The following is a 22,031-nucleotide window of genomic DNA, read 5'->3' on the forward strand; positions in this document are numbered from 1 at the left end:
AAAGCATGAACCAGCTTTCCTCCACTATTTAATCATTAAAATATGTTTCATTGAAGTTTATCAATATAGATTGAATTCAAAATTTTTATTCATTTATAACAAGGATTTAGAATGAAACAAAAATAAGTCCTAAATGATGCTTTGAGGAGGCTGTATAAAATATTTTACACTAGAAAATGTACTATTGAAAATTTCATGTATATGAATAATTATTCAATAAGATTAAGAAGACAATAATAGCTGAGGATAGAACAAATTACTAACATAGTACTAACATAGTACTACATACTAACCATGAGTTTTACCACGTTTTAAATTAGGTAGATGCTGCGCATTAATTGGTGAAAATACAGTTTTAAAAATATTTGAAGAATAATTATCTAAGGATTTATGTGATTAGCTAATAGTAAATATTTTATTTTTTATCACCTTGACCACAGAATTAGAGGCAGTGACAGTCATTGATGGCTAGATGTATATTTTTTTTTACTTAATATGTTTGTTCTGTGAAATTTCATTTTATTTGCATGCCTTAAAATTCTGTCAGTTATTGGGCAAAGATGATTTTGGACAAATGATAATTTTATCAACTTATCTAGAGGTACTGCTAGACTCACCTGTTTTTATGACTTGTCTTTATTATAATTTATTTGATTGTAGAAGCATGAGAGAGCGGGTACAGTACACATGTTCATCACCTTCTTGTAGTGAGTGAAAGAAACTGGAAGAATTAAGCTTGAATTCTACATCCATGGCTTACTGACTTTGAAATCACGGTTTCCTCATCCATAAATAAAGTAGTAGTTATAATCAACTAATGATGAAGTATATGGAAAACTATTGAGAACAAGCATATGTGCTTGGTTCCAGTTGAATACAATAAATGGCTATTTACAAATACGAGGGAAGTCAGAGTGGATGGATGTGGAGACCTCACTTTTAGAGAGAGGTATCTTACACTACCACCAGTCTCCATTTTAAAGTATTTATTTGTATGTGCTTGATGCTTCGTATTGCCTCTTTTTATCCTCTGATAACAATTTTTATCACTGATTCTATTGCCATCTATCAACAACTTATTTCACAGCCAAATCTCTGAATTACATGTAACCTAAATGGCAAATTAATTGGAAGTTATGTGAATAAACCATAGCTCAAGTAGTAGTGTGACCATATATATATATATAATGGGAAAAGAAAAAACAATACCTATATATCATTTTCTTTCCTTCTGGCCTATTCTGTAACAACATTTAATTTATTTAAGCTGTTAACATTTTTCAGCACCTACTCTCTCTTAATCACTTTAATAGGTGGTGGTAGAGATAAATGTAAATAAGGCATATGTTTTAGTTATCTATTGCTATTGAGATAAAACAACACAAAACTTATTAGCTTAAAACTGCAATGATTTATGATTTCTCAGGGCTCAGCTGGACAGTTGTTCTGCTTATTGAAGAGTAAACAGGTCACTCATGCAGCTGAATTCAGCTGGGAGCTTGACTGGAGTTGGAATATCTAAGATGACCTCTTGTCTTCCAGGGCCTCTATGTAAATGGCCTCTCATTAAGAATCTATCCCAAGCCTTTTCACAGTACAGTGGCTGGCTTAAGAGGGTGTTTTTCACATGGCTAGGCATAAAGTGATATATGAGGGGACTATACAAGGGTAAACACCTGGAATTATGTTTATAGGGAGCTGCCAGCGTGACAGTACACCACAGTCCCCTCTGGATTCTCATAATTAATGTCCCTCCTTCATGTGCAAAAACCCACACCCTCCCAAAGATTTATCCCATTATGGCATTGTGTTGAAGTCCAGAAGAGCATCATTAAAATAAGTTCCAGATATGAGTGAAGCTTCATAGCTGAAGCCCCCCTTGACCTGGAGAACGAAGAACTGGAAGGATAAGTTATTGTTCCTCACATGAACAATACACGCAGGACAGGGACAGGATCACTGTAAAAGATTCTCTTGTTCCTGAGGGCTGGGAACACAACAGTCACTGGTCCATCATGATTCTGAAATCCAGCTAGATGTTGTCAGGATCCCTTACTGGAGGAGCAGGGAATGTTCTTTGATTGTAACCCAGTTCTGCTCCAGGCTTGGTTCTCTGTGGCTCTTGGCTCTGCCCTCTGAGTCATCCTCCTTATTTAGAAGGATTGTCCATGTGCCAGTTTCCAGTTTCAGCATCTGAGAAACATTCTTATTTGACCCACAACGTTATGAAGTACTTTTTCTTTCTTCCAAGTTATCACAGACACTATTCTCGCCAGTTGTTCTCCCTGATATGTAACCTGGGCTGAGCTTTTATTTCTTCCAATAGCAGTTGGTTTCCTGCTCTTCAGCCGCCACAGTCAGTTCAGTACCAAAACAAATGCCATGAGTTTTAGCTCTTTGTTACAGCAGCCCCCCTTGTCTTATACAGATCATTTGCTTACAGTCTGGAAATCTAGACTGGGCTCAGCGGAGTGGTTCTTCTGCTGCTCCTTTCTGGGCTCACTCATGCACTGCAATCATTTGGAGGTTTAACAGGTGAGACATCTAAGACAACTTCACTCATATGTATGATGCTTCTTCTGGGATGTTTGAGGCCATAAGGTTGCTGACTATGTAAATCCTGATGACAATTTTAATGTGTTTTGTTTTAGGAAATTATTCTAGTTTTGTCTTTCTTTCTGGTACATCCATTAAAAGTAGTTATTCACTGTATTATTCAAAGGACTTCACGATTTGGCCTCTTCTGGCCTATTCTGTCCTGAGTTTGGCAAATTCTGTCTCCTGTTCTGTTTTTATTACTTTTGAACAATCCATGTTATTTTTCGTATCTCTTGATGTTTTCCATATTTCATATAGCTGCTTGGTGTCCCTTTCTTCTTTCTTTTTCTATCATGGAATTTTATTCATTCTTCAAGGACTAGCACAAATGTCATATATCTGGGTCCTCACAAAGTTAATCCCCCATCCTCTGTGCTATAATTTGTACTAATCATTTATTTATGTGTCTGTTTCACCAGGACTGTCACATAAAAAACTATTTAAAAAATCATGCGTGTAATGAAGGGTAAGAAATTTACTGATGTGAATGATCATAAGGCACTAGAACCAGGCTCTACTGAATAGTTAAAGGTAGAAGCTATTGGTATACCTAGGGAGTGCTCTGTTTCTTCTCGTTTATGTGAAATAGAAAAATTTTCTTCAGGGAGGGTTGCAATATTTTAGGTCTGGAAACACTTAGAAAATATTTTTATGCCTCATTTTGTGAATCAGGATGCTAAGTTCCTGAGAACAGAATTTGTTCCCTGGGGCCACTCAGTAACTTATACTATATTGAGAACTAAAGCCTAGGTATTGCTCAGTCTGGTCCTGGTGTGTTTCCCTCCCTCCTACCCTTCCTTACTTCCTCCCTTTCTTTCTCTTTCTCTTTCATTTCCTCACTTCAGGCATCGGAGTCCTTACCTGGATGGTTATTTCCTGCCTGCCAAATGGAGTGTAGAGGATCCCAGGTTACTCCTCATTAACTGGGCCCTTTTTGCTGTGTATATATTTTCTGGAGTCTGATATGGGCACTATTAGAAAGTAGCTACTCTTCCTTTCTGAAATTCAGGCTCCTGAGAGTGAAGGAAAAATGTGTAGATTTATCTGGAACTTTGCTGTTACAGGTGATAAATAGGAAAAATTGCAACAAGGCTTTAGGGATATTCATAATTTACTTAAATGGATTTGAAAACTCTTGGTCTGCTGTGTAACAAAAACACAATAAGCTAGTTTAAAATAGAATAAATCTGTATCTACCCATACTATCAATATCTAATGAATGATGTGTATTTATTTGCATCTAAATAATTTATTATGATATTTTATCCTAAAAGTTGTACTATTGAATGTTTGAACTTGTGATTCCTCTCTCTGTAATATTGTTAAGGTATATCTAGATCCAATTTATAGAAGCACAAAAAGAGAGGGGCTGTTATAACTTGATGTGCTGTTATCAATCAAGTTTAAATGGACATAACATGTTATATTAAGCAGATATGCTAAAATTAAAACCAAACACAGTAATTCGGGTTACTCTGTTATACGTAATAAGCAGTATTTTATTCTTGGCTCAAGTCTCAACTTATTTTTCATAACTATTTTTATTTTATTTCATAGGTTCATAATTAAAATTCTCATACTTGGGCATATGATGTTACAGATTTCGTTTTCTAAATTGTCTTAATTTATTCCACTAAAGATTTGAATTAAAAACTAACGTTGATTCATAAAGCATTAATTTACATCAAATGGTCTTTCACTTCATATATCTAAGAATATTTTAACTCCATGGAAGAAATAATTGGAAACAATTAACATGCAAAATTGAATGCAATTTTTATTCAGTTGTGAGTTCTGAAGTGACGTGAATCCCTAATAAACTCCTCTTGGATATTAATTTAGAATAAATCTTGTTTATTCTAGCGCTGCTTTAAAATTCAGGAGGAGAGTTTGGTGGCAGTTCTTGGACCACTGCGTTATTGTTCACAGAGGTGAATGAGATATACAGGGCCTTTGGTGACATAGCTATTGATTTGATCTCCTGAAGAGTGTTGTTATTAAGGCTTCATGGATGTCCTCTGCTGCAGTTCAGAAACATTTATGCTCTGTGTTTATGATCTTCTGTCTAATCATGTTATCAGAGATGATTGTGGAAGCAGAGAGCATAAAGAGATTTTGAGACACCAGGATTTGCTGACATTAAATAGGAGTGTTTGGGGATATGGTGAAAAGCTGAAAAATGAGATTGAGATCAGAAAAAAAGGGCAGACTTATTGGCCCAAATAATGTTTTCATTTTCTAAAGGTACTCACAAACTAAATATAAACTCTTACAATATAACCTTCAATTCCAAATAAAGCTGCTTTTTCATGAAGCAGTTCCAGACTTTCATCCAGTTTGAGAAGAGTGTGAAATCAAGAGGCTCAAAGGAATCTAAAAATAGAAGGTATTATTTCCAAGCAAGATGGAGTAAAGTTAAATAATTATAGTTTGTTCTTTGTCACAATTTTAAAAATAGGTTAAGACATAAACTGGCTTGAAATGATCACTTTAGTAAATTTTTTTAACCAAATTTTAACTTCAATTTTAGTCCCTGTTTTACTCTCTGCTGACTTGAAAGCTATAAATCATATTTCTGTAGGAGCTATCCTTAATTTTTTAAAAATCCTTTCTTAACATATTTTTCTAAGGGAGATAAAATTATTCAGCATCTCTATTCTTTTTCCAAACGTCACACACCATGCCACTGACTGAAATTGCTACCTTTCTTATAAATATTTTCTAGAATTTTAGTTGTATCTTTTAAAGAAACAAAATTAATAGGTTTATAAAGTGAACACTTAGATACACCAAGATATATTAATGGTTTTTTATACATGCTGTTGTTTCTGTCATCTGCTTTCTTCTGGGTTCAGTATTCTATTTGCTGAAGTATATCCTGTGGTAGATCTTTTGGCAAGGTTCTATAAGTGTTTAAGCTCTTTATTTAGCGGGTGTCTAAAAATATCTTTGTTTTGCCCTCCCCCTTCAATGCTTATTTGAGTATAGAATACTAGGTGACTGTTGTTTTTCCTTGACACTATTCTTTCCCTGTCCATAAGAATCTATTGTTGCTAATGTTCTTCTGAAAGTCTAATTGTCAGTACTTGGGAGATTATCTTTAATTTCCATATGTTTGGTCTTCAGTTACATTATGATGTAACTGAGGTGGATTTATTTTTTCTTCCTTTGCATTCTGTGTTTTTTAACCTGAGGAAAAGTATGTTTGTGTGTTACTTTCTTCTGTTCTCTATTTCTAGAATGCCTGTTAGATGTTTGTTGGAGACTAATTTAAATATTATCCTCTTTGTCTCTAATATGTTTTTTTGAATATTTCAACCTTAGCACTATTTTCCAGATTATGAATTTTCATTTTCACTACACCTAGTTAAGAGTTTACCTCGTCTATTGAGTTGTCTTTATCTTTGCTAGATTTTGTTATTCAGTTTTTTTTTATTTCTCACTTGTTACTGTTTCACTTCTGCCCACTTTGTTTCATAATTTCTTTTTCTCTTTTATGGATGTAATTTTATTCTTTATGGAACTTCAAATTAATTTTGAAAGAAATTGAGTCTAAATTAATCTCCTGATCTTGTGTATTGGCTATATTTTTAAGCATTTGTGTGGATTGTGTACTTTGGAATTGTAACTTATAGGCTAACTTGTTTTCTGTTTCTGTGTGGGGTTTTTTTTGTTGTTTTTTGGAGATTTTGTAGTTGCACTAATCCTGCTCTCTGAGGCCTTGTGTAGAGAAAACTTAAAGAGCCCTAATAAATTTACTAAAAAATGTATGTTAGTATTCCTGGTTGACAGGAGTTCCACTGTATACAGTGATTCAGGGATCCAGACTTCTTGCATTTAGAGGACCAGCCATCTCGTAGAGCCTCCTAGTTGTCTGTGTCCAGCTCAGAGATTGTCAAAGGAGACTGGAGAAGGCACATGTGCTTTTCAACCAACTCAAATCTGAAGAGACACATTATTTCCTTTCACATACCAGCAGGGAGAACTGGTATATCGCCACACCTAGCTGCAGATAGGGGTGGGATGTTGTTAAATGTTGTTCCTAGATCCGTAGTCACTTTCCAGCAACAATTCTCTGTCATGGAGGAGGAAGTCCAAATTTTTGTAGATACTTGGTCGTCTCTGCAGTAGTCTGCCACTCTACCCGTAGAATGTACGTGCTCATCCTCGTATATCTGATATACAAAGTTTTCTCCTTCAGGTTCAAATATGTCTTCTTGTCAGCTGGTGACCCACAAATTAAATGACAAGCCATTTACCCCTAACACAAAATATATAATCAATGGTTGAAATAAATAGAAAACTCCCATTAAGAAAGGAGAATAATGGGAGCCACACAGCTGTGAGTTCTCCATCACAATGATGGGCAGGCACTGTGAGGAACCCTAACAGATCTGGACACCCACTCAGTGGGACGCTCTTATCCACTGTTCTCAGTGGCCTTACTGTACTCAGTAGCCCTCGGCTGTACTATCTGTGAGCTTCTTTTATCATCCTGACAATTTCTGAAGTCATTATTGGTGGCTAAACAGCTTTCACACCTGTTTGGTGCTCATCTATTATGGAGGCTTAAGGATCCTTTTATAGCTACCGGCTCTTTTAGACCCGACTCATGATTTGTTGGCAATAAGGTTCCATAAAAATCATAGTATCCTTTTAATCTATTTGTCAATTCCATGTGTCAGAAACTACACACAAAAGTCTACACTCAAAGTTCTTGCTTTGACATAGTTTTCAAGTGTGTTTTATTTATTAGTTTATCTACTTGCCTCTTTATACACATGCCTCTCTCAACTTAATGGCAACTGTTGGAGTCATTTTAAACAATAGAGTTGAGTATATCTCAGACATAGGGCTTTGTTTAACTAGGCTGTTTTAGTGTATCTTTGGTGCTGAAGATGTTTTTTCTTCGTTTTGTCTCTATTTGATGGGGAAGAAATCACTTTTTCCAATCCTAAAAAGCCTAAGTTCTATATTCTCTTGTTCTTTTTCCTTTCAGTTTTCAACCCAGCCAGTTATTGCCTGAGCTCATTTTCCTGGAAATATCTTCTTAGATGCATCAAATAGCAGTCAACACAAAGAAATCAGTTCCTAACCTGCCTTCCAAGTTACTGCAGATGAAATTTTCCAGGAATGTTCTTACTGTGTAATACAGGTTTCTATCAGCACAGACTTGTACTGCACTTCTACACATTACCTGCCCCCAATCGCTAGGCTAATGCCACATATTTTAGGTTTTTGTATTAGGTTTATCCCAGTTGAAGGGTGTAGATGTATATATGTTTGAGTTAGGGTGATACTTAAAAGCTGAGATGAGAAATAAATTTCAAATTCTAGAGCCTTAACAGGTAGAAGTTCATTTTTCGTTTACATTACAGTCCAAGGTTTTCCTAGTTGTTGAGGACTTTCCTTCATACACAAAATAAGAGAATTATACATTTTCCATCTATAGCTCCATTGTCACCTATGTCACTTATAGTCATATGTATCCAATGAGTGGAAGAAGGAGAGCATATAGAATGAACACCTGCTTCAAAAGCCTTGACATAGAAGTGACACATGACTTTAATGCACAGTTTCCACACTTGTAAAAATTATATAATAAATAGAGTCAAGGTTTTCTTAGTGTAAGCTATAATATTAAAATTTGTCCAGTACAAAATAATCAGGATTTTTCTTTTTGATCTACAAACAGTAAGCTATGTATCAATATTCCATTAAACCAGATATAAACTGAACTAATTATGCTAAATTAAACATTAAAAGTTATTTCTATAAATTCAAACCTTACTCTCTTTCCATAGAAATAAATAGGATTCAGCTGTTTTGAAGAAGGGGTGATTATTTCCATGTAGCATCCACAAATAGCAACAGAGAACGTTCAGGATAAACCTTCCACTGGAATAGTATGTAGTAAGTTGAAGATATAATGGCAAAATTTTACCAGAGAAGAAAAAGATCTCATTTTCATTTTATAGAAATACAATATAATAAAATACTGTATTTAATAAATCTGTAGATAATTCAGATTAAATCATATTCCAAGCATCACAACAACTATAAATAGTAAAATTATAATATCACACATCTTAAAATTTGTGGATAATTTCAAAAGTTTTTCTATTATATATCCAGAGCGAGCATTGGAACTACAGAGGTATGATTGACTGTGTATCCTCCATGTGAACAAAAATGTAAAAATTTGCATTTTAAGAATATTCGCATATGTAAGCTCTAGGGAAGTATATTTCAAAGGACAACATAGTTCTAAGGAAAACAGGCATCAAAGGAAAAACTTGATACAGAAAAAGGAGTGAGTGGGACAGGGTTGAAGAGTAGGGTATGTGATATAAATACACTTAAAATGTTTATTTAGGTTTAAGATATCTTGTTATCCTTTGTGAAAAAGCCGTTACTGATTTCATTTATAATAACAATTAGTATGATTACCTGGAAGGTAGTGATAAACTCAGATAACACGTTATGATGATATTGGGAGACATTCTTAATACTTTTGAGTTCTTTGAAATTAAAGAAATCACTGGTGTCCTCAATTATGCATGTTGCCTCTTTAAAAAGTAGTTCTTTTTTGTGCCTGAATGTCTTTCCCTTTCAGCATATACAATACTACACAATGGGAAATTTTAGTATTATAAATAGTTTCCTATCATGATTCTGTATGAAAAATAAACTTGGATAACCAGTTATTATTTTCCATCTGAGCTTAGAACAAACTATCTGTTTTTAGAATGAGTTCTAGTAAATAAGGAATACAGTATTACTGAAAATGGTAGTCCCAGTTTTACAGGGAACTATAGAGTGGTGATAAATTTAAAGGGATGGAGATTTCTGGTTGGCACTTGCTCTATACAAGGCCTATCACCATAGAAGGAAGCATGAGGTACCAAAATTGATGGGAACTTGGGGAGCATAAAATAGCTCTGCTTTATCTTCAACAGTAGACAAGGAAAAAGCATGATTTATTCACATTATTTGACAGTCTCAAAAGTGACTGCTATAAAAAGTCATGAAAACCTCTTGAACGATGCAAACCATGTCCCTTTGAACAGAGATAAACAACCATTGTCTTGGATAGAATTCTTTAAATAGGATCACTGTATTTTTTTTGTCTTTTTCTTAAAATGACTAATATCTTCATTTCTTTGCTTTATTTCTATTATTGTTTTAAAGTTAACTACTATTCAGGATGGGTTATTTTTCACTCTACCACAGTGAAAAAGCTTCCATTCTTTATCTCTATGTTGACCAATTAAATATTTTTAATAAAATTAAACTGTAAAAATTTTAATTGGTAAAACTTTAAAATGGCAATAACTATGGATTATGTGAGAGCTTTTCTAAAGATTCTCTATTAATTTACTAATTACATTATGACCAAGAGCATACCCTTCTTAGAGTCTCATCGTATGTGAGTATATTCACATGTAATTGCAGATTGGTAATTGTGAACGAATTTGCCATGTGTATGAAATACTAAATTATGTAATTTTCAAAATTATCCTATAAAATAAATAGCAGACATGAATTAGGTAAATACTTTTATTCGTGTTGGTTGCTAAATTTTTTCAAAAGTTCTCTGGCATCTATTGAGGTGACCATAAAATTTCTCTATATACCTATTGATGCGATAAGTTATAATAATATATTTCCAATCAGTGTAATACACCACATTAACAAAATGCAGAATAAAAATCACATGATCATCTCAGTAGATGCAGAGAAATCATTTGACAAGATACAGCATCCATTTATGATAAAAACTCTGAAAAAAATGGGTATAGAAGGAAAGTACCTCAACATAATAAAGGCCGTATATGACAAACCCATGGATAACATCATACTCAATGGTGAAAAACTGAAAGCTATCCCTTTAAGAACAGGAACAGACTAGGATGCCCTCTTTTGCGCACACTCCTATTTAACATAGTATTGAAAGTCCTCGCCAGAGCAGTCAGGCAAGAAAAAGAAATAAAAGGGATCTAAATTGAAAAGGGAAAAGTAAAACTGTTACTATTTGCAGATGACATGATTTTACATATAGAAAACCCTAAAGAATCCACCAAGAAACTATTAGAAATAATGAACAAATATAGTAAAGGTGCAGAGTACAAAATCAAGGTATAAAAATCAGTTGTGTTTCTATATACTAACAACAAAGCAGCAGAAAGAGAAATTAAGAATATACAACCCCATTTACAATTGCAACAAAAAGGATAAAATACCTAGGAATAAATTTAACCAAAGAGGTGAAAGACCTGTACACTGAAAACTGTAAAACATTGTTGAAAGAAATCGAAGAAGACACAAAGGAATAGAAAGACATTCCATGCTCGTGAATTGGAAGAATTAACATAGTTAAAATGTCCATACTTCCTAAAGCAATCTAAAGATTCAGTGTAATCTCTATCAAAGTCCCAATGACATTTTTCATGGAAATAGAACAAAGAATTGTAAAACTTATATGGAATAACAAAAGACCCCAAATAGCCAGAGGAATCCTGAGAAAACAGAACAAAGCTGGAGGTATCACACTTCCTGATTTCAAAATATACTACAAAGCTATATTAATCAAAACAGTATGTTACTGTGCAAAAACAGACACACAGATCAGTGGAACAAAATTGAGAGCCCAGAAATAAACCCGCACATCTACGGACAGCTAATTTTTGACAAGGGAGCCAAGAACATACGGTGGAGAAAGGAACGTCTCTTCAATAAATGGTGTTGGGAAAACTGGATAGTGTCGGGGGGAGAGGGAGAATCTCCCTCTGCCCTTTCCCTTAAGGTTCTTCTGGCTGGCCAAATAATCAACAAGACAGGTTAGCAGGAGAAAATAATACCAAGTTTAATAACATGTATACATGGGAGAAAGCAGGGACTGTCGGGGGAAGAGGGAGAATCTCCCTCTGCCCTTTCCCTTAAGGTTCTTCTGGCTGGCCAAATAATCAACAAGACAGGTTAGCAGGAGAAAATAATACCAAGTTTAATAACATGTATACATGGGAGAAAGCAGGGACACTGCGTTTCTCAACACAATAGCAGAAATTCTCGTCTTAAATACCATCTTCTTCTAAAGACAAAGGAGGATGTTGGGGGTGGGGGGTGTCAGTTACAGGAGATTACCACTAAAGCACTGTAAACAAGGGTAAGGTTATTATGCAGATTTAAGACCTCACCTTCCACATTGATAAGTTTCTAGAAATGAGGTCATCCCTCCTCTTCCCAAGACAGAGAGGGAGATACCTTTACAGATGGAGATTTCCCTTATAAATGTAAATGTTTGTCTGGCAACTCCTCGCAGGGCCATCCAGAGAATGTGGCCAGAGAGACAGAATTTCTGATAAGATGGGCTTGTTGGTGCCTTTCCTATTCTAACATCTATTTTACATTATATTACAGCCATCAGATGGAAGATCTGTTCCAGGAAGGAGCCACCATGTCAAATTCTTTAGGCAGTTAGTGGGGGAGGTCAAATGTCCTTCAGAGAAAACAATCAAGGTAAAGAGATATATTTCAGGGTGGCCAAATTTTGATCTCCCACAATAGCCACATGCAAAAGAATGAAAGTAAACCATTATCTTACACCATACACAAAAATTAACTCAAAATGGATTAAAGACTTGAATGTAAGACCTTAAACCATAAAACTTCTAGAAGAAAACACAGACAGTATGCTCTTTCACATCTGTCTTAGCAGTATCTTTTTGAATACCGTGCCTCCCCAGGCAAGGGAAACAAAAGAAAAAATAAACAAATAGGACTACATCAAACTAAAAAGCTTCTGCACAGTAAAGGAAACCATCAAGAAAATGAAAAGACAACCTAACAATTGGGAGATGTTTGCAAATCATATATCTGATAAAGGGTTAATATCCAGAATATATAAAGAACTCATACAACTCAACAGCAGAAAAACAAGCAACCCAATTAAGCAATGGGCAAACGGATATTTTTCCAAAGAAGATATACAGGTGGGCAACTGGCACATGAAAAGATATTCAACATCACTAATTATTAGGGAAATGCAAATCAAAACTACAATGAGTTATCACCCCATACCTGTCGGAATGGCTATAAATAACAGGACAAGAAATAACAAGTGTTGGAGAGGATGTGGAGAAAAGGGAACCCTCACAGACTGCTGGTGGGACTGTAAACTGGTACAGCCACTATGGAAAACAGTATGAAGATTCCTCAAAAAATTAAGAATAGAGCTACCATATGATCCAGCTCTTCTGCTGGGTATTTATCTGAAGAACATGAAAACACGTATGCATAAAGATATATGCACCCCTATGTTTATTGTAGCATTATTCACAATAGCCAAGACTTGGAAGCAACTGACGTCCCCACCAGCAGATGAATGGATAAAGAAGATGTTGTATACATACACAATGGAATACTACTCAGTTATAAAAAAAGATAAAATCTTGCCATTTGGGACAACATGGATGGGCCTTGAGGGTATTATGTTAAGTGAAATCAGCCAGACAGAGAAAGTCAAATACGATATTATCTCATCATAAGTGGAAGATAAAAACAGCAACAACAACAACAAACACATAGATACAGAGATTAAATTGGTGGTTACCAGTGGGGAAAGGGAGAGGGAGAAGGGTGAAAGGGGTAATGGGGCAGTGACAGATGATAGTCTTTGGGTGATGAACATGATGTAATCTCCACAGAAATGGAAATATGATGTACCCCTGAAATTTATATAATATTATAAACCAGTGTTACCTCAATAAAAAAAAGTAAAATAAAATGTATATATTTCTTTAGATGACCCGTCTTTGATTCAATAAAGTAAGGTTATTTGGTCTTGATGCAGTATTGCTTTAATAATGAATTATATATTTTTCTTAAATTTGTTAAAAATTGGCAAGAGGATAGTCTAATGCAATTAATTACAAATTTGTTTCGAGTGATGTAAGGAAGAATAAAATAATGATATATACACGCTGTGTTCTTGGATGAGAAGTATAAATATTTGGAAGATATAAATGTTAATTTAGAATTGTAAACAAATCACACACAAAATTCTTATTGTTTTTGCCACTTTGAACTCAGCAAAAATAATTATAAATTGATATGAAGTAATAAATGGAATGACATACAGATTATTTGAAAAGAACAATAAAGAAGAGTAAGAACCCTGGCAAATACTAAAATATATTCAAGGGAAAATATTTAAAACATGTAGTATTAATTCCCAAAGAGAAGTATTTATCAATGGTACCAAGTAGAAAGGGAAAAACTAGACTGTATTACGTGAAATAGTTAATCTGTGGTAAAATAGAGATCACTCATTAATGGGGAGAATAGATGGATTATTTAATACAGTGGTTCTTCATAGGGATTGAGATGGGAAGGGGAAGCGATAATGATTCGGATGTGGGGCCAGCCAGTACTGCCACCTCTTACTAAGCCCGGGAGGAGTTACCTCTGCTGTTGAAGTCTTTCTTTAGAATGTGGGTAATTAGCCTCCATTGTGCCTTAGTTTAGGGATCTATTTGGGGGCAAGAAAAGTCCCACAGAGAATTTCTTGTTGCAATAAAATGAAGGCTAAGGCGACATTATAACAAAAAGATGCTGATTTATAGAATGCAAATTAGGTTTTTCATGAAAATTTACAACTATGATGAAACAGTAATTTTTGAAGAATAAAAAGGTGAAAGAGAAACATTACTCAAGTATTAAAGGATGAGACTTTTGACCAAAATTGTCTTGTTTTTTGTTTGTTTCTTTAAGCAGGTATCGTCTAGGTATTAAAAATGAATTTTGGTCAATCAAAGCAAAATCCTAGATTATTTTTTATATTGTTAAAGAAAAAAACTGTTCTGACCCTTGTTAAAGAACTGTAAAGCTGACTTTATTGTGGGGGGGGCCTACTACAATAGGGTTTCACATTAGGGGAGAGAAATTGAGCTCAACTCTGAATACAAGGAAAAGTGGAAAGTTATAGCCAAGGAGTGGGGGGCTTCAGTGGATAGAAAATTACTCCCGGGCACTGTCAGGGGTCAGGAGGGATTCTGGCTAAACTAACCTGATAGGATTCTTGGTGAAGGCAGGGCAAGGTGATCAGATATCACTTGGGGAGTGGTGGAGGATGAGGAATTGATCATATATTGAGGGTGGGGATTCTCTCTGAAGTGACTTAGCAGATTCTTGCCAAAACTGGATCCTACAGGAACAGAGACAAAATCCCTTGGTGGGCCTCCTTGAGCAGAGGGCTCAGAAGAGCCTGACCAAAAGTTTGGTCAAGGAGAGACTTTGTCAGTATCATTTAATGCCTTGTAGCAGGGCTGGCAAACTGTAGCCTGCTTGCCATCCCAGCCTCTTTTGTAAATAAAGTTTTTTGGAGCACAGCCAAGTCCATTTATTTACATATTGTCTGTCGGTGCTTTCAAGCTGCAATAGCAGAACTGAGTAGTTGCTTCAGAGGCCATATGGCCCATAAACCTAAAATATTTGTTCTCTGGTCCTTTACGGAGGGTGTTTGCAGGCGTCTTCCCTATAGGCAAATTAACGTATATCTGGGAAATATAAATAAAATTATCAAACTTGTTCTTTTGAGCCAGTTGTTAGTGTGTCATGTTTTTACAATTAAACATAGAGTAAAATCTCTAGTGGGACTGTTTTCCTCAGGAGTTAGCCACCTTTTTGTTCAGTCGTTTATTAAAGTATCTGTGCTAATGAGTGTAATTTCAAAAGCGTTCAGTAGAGGATTTCATATTGATCTATTTTGAGGAACAAAGTTAGATTTTTATTATAATACAGGCATATCCAAGAGAAAAGATCATATTAGTAAAAAATGTTGGGCGTGTGTGTTTTCATTAGAAGAGTGTTCGTTCAGTGCTGGCTGTTTGCTGATGAGACCTTTTTCAACGACTCTGCTTGGTGCCAGCTTGTTAGTTCTCTCACTCTGCAGCATCTGGACTAGTCGCCATGCCAGACACTGAAAATGTATTTGTTAAAAGTTGGTGAGTTAATAGTTTATATTCTTTGTGTACACAGGAGCAAATAAGTAAAATTCTGATTGTCTTTTACTTAGAAATTACAAGAAAACAGATTTTATGTGAACCATAAGACTCAATTTCCAGTTGGTTCCCATTTTTTTTCTCCCTACTTTCAGATTATATTAAATATCCAGAAATGTTAGATATGTGTTTATTAATGTATGCCATAAGCTTAACAAACATTTATTGCATACCTGTTACATCTGGGAAACTATGAATTGCTGTGAATCGTACCACACAATAAATGCAGACCTTGCCACACAATACAGTTTAAATAATTGTGCTGTTGCTTTTATGAAGGGACACACACTTAAATAGAGCCCACAATTTCATATATGTATTTTATTATATTTTAAAATATATTTAGAATGGGCATTTAAAAAAGTTCTCCCTAAGTTGTTGATAATCTTGAACAAGTGCCTTTTTACAAAGATATTTCTAAAATAAGCAATATATTTTACCTGTTTAAGGTATAAATAAGAACCTTTGTTTTTAGCTTAAATAATTGTTTCAAATTATAAAGCATGTTTTGTGTAACGCTCTATGTATGCATAGGAGTTTTTTGGAATATATATCTTCAATACTGCCCCCTGGCAAATTTATTATTACTGTATTTTGTCATTTATTTATTTTTATGTTTCTTTTCCTTGCTGTCTCCCCCATCTCTCTTATGTCCTTTGAAGAAATCAACTTAAGGTGCATGATGAATATTTTATCATTATGTTCGTTTATAGTGGAAGTTTCTTATACTGTGTATCTGATTAAACTTTCCTGTAGTATTGGGATTATATTACGCCATTCTTATCCTTGTCTTAGATAGATAGATAGATAGACAGACAGACAGATATTCAAGTCATTCATTGTAATTTATCACAACTAAGAATTTGGAAAAAATCATTTGACATTTGATCTTAAAATATATTTTCAGAATTTTTTTACAGCAAACATTATCATCTCCTTCCCAAGGAGTGTCAGTCTACCTCATGCTATTCACTGTTTGAACAGAGTCTTGCTCTTCAAGTAGAAGAGCTCTTTCTTCCCTCCTTCTGTCCCTCCCACCCTCCTTTCCTCCCTTCCTTCTTTTAGTAATGTCCTAGAATAAATACACAAAAATTTGCTTGGAGGAAGTGGAGAAATAATTGCTTAATACATCTCTTTTGTTAAGACCCTTTTTTGTGTGTATACCTGGCATCCTTAGGAAGATACCATGATCTTTGAACCATAGATATTAGTGATGCTTACACAATGTAATGGTCTGACTGCTAAATGGAAAATATATCATGCAGTTGAAGGGAGTCTAGCATTGCAAAGTATCTTTAAATGAATATTACTTCAAAGGGGTGATCAAAGTATGTAAGAATTCCGGAAGGAGATAGCAATGCTTTTTTGAGAGAATTTCCATCAATGTGATAACAATGAATGTTTATTTACTGTATGGTGGCCATGGAGTAGTAGTATTTCATGAGAAATGTCTTAATTTTGCTGTGACAGCTTGACTGTTTTCCCAGATGGCCAGCATTTCAAAGTTGTCTTATATATATTCATAAGCAGGATGAAAGTGTTAATTCTAATTAAAATGATGCCTAGTTCATTTGTGGGTCTAATGAAGCCTCCAAGGATAAGTAAATTAAACTGAAAATTATTGACAAAAGTTTTATTATTGGAGAAAAAAGTAATTACCAAGTCATTGACTTTCGTTGGTGAACATTTTCATTCCCTTTCATAGAAAATTATGAGTTAAAGTTAGGAGTTAAAAAAAGAGTCACATTATACATCAAAAGTACTGTAGAAGAAAGGCTTACTTACTTGTTGATGAAACCTCATGTTGTAAGAAAAGCAAGAATAACTTATGTTAAACTGGAAAAACTATTGCAAAGATGAAAACTGAATGCTTTTTCCAGCTCTATCACTAACCAAGGCCTAGAAACAGCAGTAGACTCTGTCCCCAGACACATTATATACATGTGTATTCTTTCACAGAAGATCCAGGAGGACTTGGATTACAGCTGATTCCATTTTTTAATATAGGAGCACCGTCAGGATCTGCCTGGACCATTGCAAATGCCAAAATAAAAATGTTTTTAGAATAAAAGTGTAAGTATTGTGAGGAGAAAACAGTCGTGAAAACTGTTCTCATGTCCAAGTTGTAACAATTATAATGTCAAAAAGAAAAACATATATAATTAACATTATATTATTATTATTTGATATAAATATAATACAAAATATAAATATATGATAAATACAATTATTTTATTAATAATATATATTATTATAGAGACAGGTGATTTTTTTTTTAATTAGAAACTGAAAATTTTCACTGTTAAAAGAAGATCTGTCAGAAGTGACATTTTGAATTAGGAAAAAGTTAAAGAAATTCAACCCTTGTACATTTAATTTCAGAATGACTTTGGTTATTGCCTTTCCTTGGTGTGTTTGCGCTACTTGGCTATCTTGCAGTTTATCTGTTCTTCCCAAACTAAAAACAACAGCTTGATTAATCTTAAAATACAAAAGGAAAATCCCAAAGTGGTGAATAAAATAAACACTGAAGATTTGTGTCTTACTAAAGCAGCTCTTTGAAGGTATTGGTGTTCTAAGAAGTTTCTTGCCTGTGATGGTTCACATAAGAAACACAATGAATTGACAGGAGATAGTGTGGATCCACTAATACTGAAGGAAAAAGAAGTATAATAGTACTGAATTAGGAGTAAACTACATTTTGTGTTGTAAAATTTTGTAACAGTATTTTCTCGTTTATGTATAGAAAATCATTTAAATGATGGTCTTAGTTATTGCTACTGGTTGAATAATTACTTCTGCCATTTAATTGTCTTGCTACACTACTGTTTATATTTGATACTTTTTTATTCAAGTAGTCATTTATACAGAAATTAAATTGTGCAAGCCACTCATTATGATTTCAAACAATTAATGCATCTTCCAACAGTAAAATCAACACTTCTGATTTTAATTAGTTGAGAAAATCTGAAATTTTGGCAACTTTGGTCCAAAGCCATTTCTCTAAGTATCAGTATTTTCAACAGAATCTATACTTTAAATTTTTTTTCGTACACTGTTAAATATATTATTTTTCAGAACTCTTTGGTTTTTATCATTTGAAATGATTTTCCTCTTTTGGCCTTCCATTCTCTTTAGATACATGAAAAATATATTGCTGTCAAGAATTAATTGAGTTTTCATAGAGATAAACTCTTTGCTTTATAGAGATTATTACCTAATTAATCTGAATATCCTAATTTCAGAAAAGAAGTAAACTTGGGTATCAGAAGTTCTAATAAGGAAGACTTATTTACATTATAAAAGGTTTACTTAAAAATATAATATGTAAAATTCAGTTAAAAATCAAGAAATAAATATAAGAAGACTTATACCAGTTGTATGAAGTATAGTGACGTAACAATAAACTGTACTTTAAAGTGTGCAGTTTGCTAAGTTTTGATGTATGTAATGGCCATGAAACCATCAGCACAATCAAGATAATGAACATATTCATCATCGCTAAATATTTCCTCATGCACCTTTGTAATTTCTCTCTCCTTGTCCTTCCTGTAGCCAGTCGCTGTGGCTCTATACATTAGTCTCTATATTTTAGTTCCTATTGCCTAGAATTTTATATCACAGGGATCACACAGTATGCCTTCTTTTGTCTGGCTTCTTTAATTCAGCATAGTTATTTTGACGTTTATTTATGTACTTGCATGTATCTAGTTCATTACCTTTTTTGCTGAGTAGTAGAACGTTGTTTGGATATACTACAAATTGTTTATCCATTCATTTGTTGATAGAAATTTTGATCATTTCCTGTTTTTGTCTGTTACGGATAAAGTTGCAAAGAACATTTGTGTACAATTCTTTAATTGGGCATATAATTCTATTTCCCTCAGGTAAATACTATGAGTGGAATTGCCAGGTCATATGATGGATGTATACTTAAATTTTAAAGAAAATGCCGAACTTTTCCGAAGGGGTTGTTCCCACTGGCAGTGTATAAGAGTTTCAGTGGTTCCACATCCTCCCTGACACTTGATGTGGTCATTCTTTTGAATTTTAGACATTCTGAAATTGTGTAGTGATATCTCATTGTGGTTTTAATTCTCATTTCTCCGATGATTAATGACATTGAGCATCTTTTCATGTGCTTATTTTTCGTCCTTGGTGAAATGTCTGTTTAAATCTTGTGCCCATTTTTAGTTGGGTTGTTTGTTACATATGATTGGGATATTAGAGTTCTTTCTACATTCTCAAAACAAGTCCTTTATCAAATATGTGACTTGAATGTATTTTCCCCCGCATCTGTTTCTTACTTTTTCATTCTCCTAAGAGGATCTCTCAAAGAAGTTCCTAATTTTTATGAAGTGCATTTATTGGTTCTTTTTTTTTGTGAGGAAGACTGGCTCTGAGCTCACATACATTGCCAGTCCTCCTCTTTTCGCTCAGGAAGATTAGCTCTGAGCTAACAAGTGTGCCCATCTTCCTCCATTTTGTATATGGGATGCCACCACAGCATGGCTTGATGAGTGGTGCCTATGTCCACGCCTGGGATCTGAACCCATGAACCCCGGACTGCCGAAGTGGAGCACGGGAACTCAACCACTGTGCCACTGGGCCGGGCCCTACTGGTTCTTTTTTTTAATTAATCCTTTTTTTTTTTTTGCCTAACACCAAAATCACAAGGCTTTTTCCCTATGCTTTATTCTGAAAGTTTTATAACTTTAGGTTTTATATTTAGGTCTAGGATTTATTTTGAGTAATGATTTTTTTATATGGTGGGAAGTATGGATAGGAGTTTATTTTTTATTCATTATAATCATTATGGATATCCAATTGTTTAAGCAATATTGGTGGAAAAGACTTTCTTTTCTCCAGAGAATTATCTTTGCAAGTTTGTTGGAAATAAATTTAACATATATGTGTGGGTTTATTTTTAGACTATTCTATTCCATTGATCTATTTGTGTATTTTTACACCCATACAGCAATATATTGATTAATGTAAATGTATAATAAATCTTGAAGTCAGGAAGTGTAAGTCTTTCAACTTTGTTCTTCTTTTTCAATGTTGTTTTTGTTATTTTAGGTCTTTTGCATTTTTGTGTGAATTTTAGAATCAAATTGTCGGTTCCTGCCAAAAAAAAAAACTGCTTGGATTTCGATGGGGATTGAGTTAAATCTATAAGTCAGTTTGGAGAAAAATGACATCCTAGCAATATTAAGTCTCCTGATTAAGGAGCACATTATATCTCTCCATATATCTTCTAATTTCTCTCAGCAATAGTTCCTTAGTTTTTAGTGTTTGTCTTCCACACCTTTTGGAAGATTTATCTCTAAGTATTTCATATTTTGATACTGTTGTCAATACTGTTTTGCTAATTTTGATTTCCAACTGTTGCTCATGTATAGAAATACAAATAATCTTTGTATATTGATTTTGTATCTTGCAACCTTCCTCAACTCACTTATTCATTCTAGAATGTTTTCATATATTCCATAGATGTTTTTATTTCATATTTTCAAATAATCTATGAATAAAAAAAGTTTTATTCCTTTCCAAACTGGATATTTCTTTTTATCTCCTTGTTTCACTGTCTAGATCCTCCAGTACCATGTTGAATGAAAATAGTGAGAACAGACATTTTTGCCTTATTCCTGATCATAGCGTGGAAGCATTCAATTTTTCACCATTACATATGTTGTTAGTTGCATTCCTGGGATAAACTCCTGCTTTGCCATGACTTAATATCCTTTATAAATATGGTTGCATTTCATTTCTTAAAATTTTTAAAAGAATTTTTCCATCTGTGTACATGAGGGCTATTGACCTGTAGTTTTCTTTTCCTGTAATATTTCTTTCTGGTTTTATCATCATAGTAATACTGACCTCATAGAATGCGTTGGGGGTATTTCCTACTTTTAAGTGTTTTGCAAGTTTTTGTTCAGGATTGGTATTATTTATTTTTTAAATGGTTGGTATAATTCACTATTGAAGCCATCTGTGCCTGGACATTGGATTCTTTCCTTACATATATGTGCTGATCATCACTCAACTAAGTACCCAAGAGGGCCCTCTGTAGATTTCAGAGTGTTCTCTTTTTTCATCAGTCTCCTCTCCAGTAATATATAAAATATATACATAATCTATATGTATAGATTATACGTATGTGTGTATACAGATACATGTTTATTACATTTTTATTTTTCCTATGTGTGTGTCTATCGGGATTAGTTATGCACTTGTTTTAATCTGTGTAATAAGAGGAGGGTGAACACAGGTGTGATATTTGAATATAAGTGTAGCAAATGGAATTATTGGCCTCAATTGTTCACTCCTCCTTGTATTCAAGTTCTTTCCCCTGTAACTTTGCAGTTCTTT

At 34.0% G+C, this 22,031-nt stretch overlaps 1 protein-coding gene across 1 annotated transcript in view; it reads left to right on the forward strand.

The window, feature by feature from the left end:
* The window catches only part of EPHA6 (EPH receptor A6), a 784,796-nt gene that overhangs the window by 156,004 nt on the left and 606,761 nt on the right, over positions 1-22,031 (forward strand).

This window comes from Diceros bicornis, chromosome 15, assembly GCF_020826845.1.
Source record: "Diceros bicornis minor isolate mBicDic1 chromosome 15, mDicBic1.mat.cur, whole genome shotgun sequence".
Lineage (NCBI taxonomy): Eukaryota > Metazoa > Chordata > Mammalia > Perissodactyla > Rhinocerotidae > Diceros > Diceros bicornis.